A 5,787-nucleotide genomic window follows, 5' to 3' on the forward strand; every position below is an offset into this window, starting at 1 on the left:
TAAGAAGTTTGCACACTTGAGCAGCTGGCAGCGGGCCACTTGGCCAACATAAACAGTCCTAATCCTTTTTCCAAGGAGCTTTCAACACTCATCTCTCTGGCACATCGGCCATTGACTCACTCTCTCACTCTCTCTCTCTCTCTCCATCCCTGACGTTCCTGGGCCGTCACCAGGAGGCACTGTGGCACCAACAATGCACAAAAAAATGAAGTTGGCTTTATGGTGTTGATCATTATTCACTGCTAAGGTATGTGCCTTCCTTTGATTTTCCCATGAAGCGAAACAGGTCTCAGTTTTCACTCCTTCTTAGCAGGAATGGAGGCTTAGTTTCACAATGTCATGTCGACTCGAAACCCACAGAGGAATGAGCCGGTGGAGGTATTTGGTGTTGTCTAAACTTTGAAATGCTTTCTTTTCTTCACTGTCAGGCATTTTTAAATAAATCTGCTTTTTTTGGGGGGGTGAGGATAGCAGCTTGGGTTTTATGATGCTTTTCTGAAATTAACTTTAAATTTCAATGGGGGAAAAAAAAGAGCAGATTTATTAATGTCATAGAAAAATAACCCCAACATATTATATAAGCCAAAATGCAGTCGAGATATTTAGTGTGTGAGTGAAGGATAAGGTCTGTTTCAGTGGGGGCAGGGAGATCCAGGGTTTTGATTTCCTTCGCTCCCGGGGGGATTTGGCAGACACAGGGTAATTTGTAGTGAAATTTCCAGCACAGTTTGTTTTGCAGGTGGCTGAGAACGAAGGCAGGGCGTGGTGGGGGAATGAGAGAAGCAATTTGCTGTCTGTGGGATGTGAATGTGTGTATTGTTACACAGCGGTAGGTTTTAGTGCCGTAAGCCGGTATGCGCTACGGTCGGGGCTGGACCGATGGAAGGGAAGGCAGCGTTCACAGATTCACCGACAACCCGAAAACCACAAGTACGTCTATAAAAAGACGTCGATATGATAAATTATTGCGTCTGCGATTCTAAATTATTCAAGCTAACTTTTGACAAGACAATCCGATCTGCTGAAAGAGGTTCCTTTTCACTCTTCATTCATCCACGTGAAAAGACTACATCAGTCTGACACGGGAGGGAAAGAAAAAAGAGAAAAGAAAAGAACAGGGGAAAAACTATTTCAGTCCACCAAAGAGGTCACATGACAAAGCAACATGAGTATGCATTTGAAGGTTCTTGCCAGAAGGCATTTCAGTCTCACAGACTTCGGAGTGGATTCAATTAAAAAAAAAAAAAGAACTCTTGACTTTGAATCTCCAGCCAGAATTTCAATGTATAAATCCAGGCCAGATGTTGCAGCGCCACTTGAAGAACACACAAGGTGTCAAGGAATTAGTCTCATCTTCGTCTTGCATCAAAAATACCAAAGCTGTCGAAACAAATCCACGAGTACATTTTTTTTTTTCTCGTTGTTTTTAAAGCAGTGGGTTATGCTGGATATGTTGTATTGCATGCTGCATGTTATCCCTGATGACACAGCTGGCTGGAGAATGTGATGTTCTGTCAGTTCTGTTCCTGCAGGGGTGGCTGTTTTTCTTTCTCCCCCCGCTGCGGAGGAACCAATTGTGCAGCACCTGTTTTAAATTCCACCCAACGCTCGAGGGGCTTCACTCCAGGGATTTTTGTCGTCAAACCAGACAGATAGACTATATGAAGAGGGCAAAGTTGCACAGTCTTTCCCAGAGTGGCGATGCTCCGCCTGTCAGCCGGACCAGTCATGAGTCACTTCTACCAAACCGCACAATAAACATCAACGTAATAGTAATATTGATGTGCTCGTCGCTTGTCAACAACTCTTGGTTACATTAAAAACTGCACCTCAGCGTCACTCGCAATCTGTAGCAGCACAATTTGAGATTGTGATAGAAAATAGTGTTTAGAAAGTGAAAAGGTTTTAAACAGATCATTTACTTTCATAAGGCGTTCAGTCACGTCCTGCATGGCTTCAGTGATAACATTTGGTCGTTTATTTCACACCTAATGGCCATTTAATCTGATTCACTATACACACACACTCATGGCTTCTGGAATTCAACACAGCAGCAAAACACATTAAGGAACAATGTTAATGCTGAAACAAATCACTGATTAAAGATTTTCAGAAAGAAAACCGTGATTGCCATAGTTGCAGAACAGTTGTGTTGGATCGCGTGTCGGTGTATCTAATAAAGTGACGAGTGCATCTTCAACATACAAGACACACAGTTAAGTTAAATTCTGATTTGTTTATATTGTGCCAAATCTTGACATATGTCCTCTTAATGATCTTTAAATTTAAAGCTGAGATCCTAAAATATAACAGACAGAAATTCAACAACTGCTTGTTGAGCAACAACTTGATGATGGTGAATGCAAAGTATTTTCATATTTACATTGGAGGGGGACAGTAGATTCAGGACAAATGTACTCTATCTATATATGTAAAAAAAATGTAGGAAAATTATTATATTTAAAAAACAACACATAAGCCTATTTCCATGTGATCTTAAATTTTGCGAAAAAAAAATTAGCTACACAGAAATTGCTAAAATAATAACTGTAATGACATTTAAAGCACTTTTGATACAATCACTTCTTTTTTATTATTTAAAAAAAACATATAACTAGAATCAGCTTTAATGGCCAACTACAACATACGAGGAATTAGGTTTCACTGTTGGTGTTGTACCTAGGAATGAGCAAGGAGAATGATAGAAATAGGAAAATAAAAACTAAAAATAAGGTAAAATAGCTATAGAAAGAAAATAAATTTAAAAAATAGGATAACAAATAGACACAAGAATTCACACATCTGAGCAGAAAAAATGTATGTACAGTGGTGCGAAACAGCAGTGCATAATTGTACATGTTGTGCATTACTTTAAAAACCCAAATGCAGGCCATTAAGCTGTTTGGCAGATTAGTAATATCTGTAAATAACAAAATATGATTCACAAATGCCTCTTAATAATAAAAGAGGCTTAATGTATTGAAATTACCAACACATTTTAAATAACTTTAAAATGCTGTTGCTTTTAATTCCATTTGTTTTTCTAATATTCTACTTACGTTCAGTTTCTTTCCTGTCATGCATCCTGATAGATTTTCTCTTGCATCGGCCACAGTGCTGCAACTGACGCACAAAAAACAGCACGATTACATATGAACACAATGAATCACCTCATAAGTGGTTCAACGTGTTACTGAAATGTGTAAAGAAAAGCAGCACTATGCAACCTAAAGAAGAGATCACACAACACGGTAATGTTTAAATCCAAACATACTGGTTGTTTCTACTAGTTAGCTAAAGGAAACGCAAACAAGTCGATCAAACACAGTACAGAGACAATATTTTAACCAATTCATTAGTTCGTTAGCTCTGAATCCTGTGACATGAGCAGCGGTGTTCTCCCCCGGCTGAGACGTGGGGGAGTGTTGACCGTTAAGACGGATTCGCCCTCCCACCTCTCACCCCTATAGAGCTCCTATAATAATGTCATTTATGAATTCAACTGGGGAGCTCATCCTTGGCCCCTGAACAATGTAACAGCAGTTTCGTGTTTCTAAATGCGTCTTATTGCTGATCGTTTCAATATGAAGACACGGTCAGCGGTTCAGATTTGTGAACTGATTTTTAGACTTTTGCATGAACATGTATTTTTTTGTTTGTTTACTTTTTGTTACTGCATGTCAGCACTTTAGAAAACAGTTCTTAAAAGTTCCACAGTATCTTTTTTTTTTTTTTTCTGAGGCAATCCTACTGGTATCATCTAACTCACACAAAAATCACGCTCCGCTGGGTCCTTGTTAGCTGCAGAGGACAATGTAAAATGCTGGCAGGAAGAGAGAATCCACTGAGACAGGCATGGCTGAAGAGAGGATAATGGGTTGGACATGCTACTCTAAATCACTGGATGCAACTCAGCTGAACACCTGCTTGGCCCGTAGAAGCACAACATGGCATAAACAGGAGGCTCTCACACTCTGCCAGAACATTACACCTGCAGAGCTGATGGAATTAACCTCTTATCTGCAGCTTCCTTTTGAAGATGCGTCCGCTGATCACAGCCTCAGCTGCAGAAGCTTTGTGTAAATAGTTTGGCCGCGAAACCAAAAATGAGTTGAAAGCTTTTCCACGCACCCCGTCAATGACACCGGTAAACATCACGCAGAGGGATAAACATTATAAGAGGTAATCAGGTGCAAAATCTCAGGAATATTCCGTGAATTAAAACGGAATCATTTACATTTTGCATGAAAAGGAGAAAGAAAATGATTTTCTTGTGTGATTCTGTTCCACTGGTTTGTACTGTAGAAGCCAAATCAAACATTTTAGGTTTTTAAATCACTGACCAAAGAAGCATTTTTCCTGTTTCCTGACATATTCAAGGCCTTAACACAAAATCCTGCTTTGCTGCAGAGCTGTGTGCGAAACAGCTGCGTCAGACCAGGTGCAGTTCGTTCACCTCTCCGCTCTCAAGCACAATTTATACCAAAAAAAAAAAAAGTCCTGGCGGATAATTCGCTGCTGCTCCTCGCTGCCAGATGAGCAAAAAAGTGGATGGCTTTTTAAACTGGAACTGGAATGCCCCCTCACACTGGTAGGGGATTCCTGTTATTAGTAGTCTCAGCCTGTGGTTTTATTCCACACCAGGGCTTTTGGGATTTTTTATTTTTTTTTGTGTGGAATAGAAAAGAGGATAATACAAGTATGTAGACTGCAGCGAGTGGTAATGATATGAAAATCCTCCTCCGCCGCTTTCATTCAAGTCACATCACACCAAGCGTATTGTTAACAACAACTGGAACAATGCTGCGGACGTATTGTGAAAACACAAAATAACAGTAATTACACCAGGAGACCAAAAAAAAAAGAAAGAAAAAAAGAATCGGCCCAGCACCCCAGCTGTGAGGCCAATACATCAATTTGTTTGCAAGATGACATGGGTAATGAGAACCACTTGGTGCTGGACTCCATAAATTGTGTCAGGGTTTGGAGGTTGCAGGGCTCAGTACTCTGCTCATCCCTCTGAAGTGCTTGAAAAACATTCATTGCACGTCACGCTGAGAGATGCCGAATTTCCTGCCATTCCCAGATGTTCCCATGCAGATGTTCTCAGAGGCGTCTTTCAAAAGGAGAAGTTATTTGCTTGCGAGGAGCCCGTGCTCGCCAGGGCTGTTGCTCACATGTGCACGCAAAAAAGTCGGCGAGCCAGTCAGCATAAAGCCCTGCTGGAGACACAGAAAATTACCCATAGATGCTATACATTATTATTAAATACATATATTTTCATTGATTTTGTTTTAACAGTTTTGTCTCCAACCTGGACAGTCGGTTGCTTTTCCCACAGCTGCATGACTGACTGTCAACCACTGAATGCTGAGGTCAGACAAAGTCGATGAACACACGATAAAGGACGTAATCAACAATGAAGATGGACGCAGGGAACAAGCACGTATCTCTCAATACAAAGCTGCCATACACAGGGGAGTACTTGTCAGCCTTTTTCCTTTGGCAAGCACCTCCTGATCCAAGGCCAGATAAAGACACAGCGATGGACCCTTTATACTTCAGCATTGAGTTGTAACCTTGAAGATTATTTGGCATCGGGGAGTCCGACAAAAGCTGGCTGTGGAATTCAAAATGACGCTTGTGATGGCTCGGGATACCCCGAGTTTTTATTGTGATGCTTTATGGATACCAGAACGCCCAGGCTTGAGAGATGGAAACTGATCCGTGTGTTTGTGTACACAGTCAGGTTGAGTGTTCATTAATTGGGCTTGCAGTCTCCAGACG

The sequence above is a fragment of the Stegastes partitus genome, unplaced genomic scaffold (genome assembly GCF_000690725.1).
Source record: "Stegastes partitus isolate 25-593 unplaced genomic scaffold, Stegastes_partitus-1.0.2 Scaffold948, whole genome shotgun sequence".
Taxonomy (NCBI): Eukaryota; Metazoa; Chordata; class Actinopteri; family Pomacentridae; genus Stegastes; species Stegastes partitus.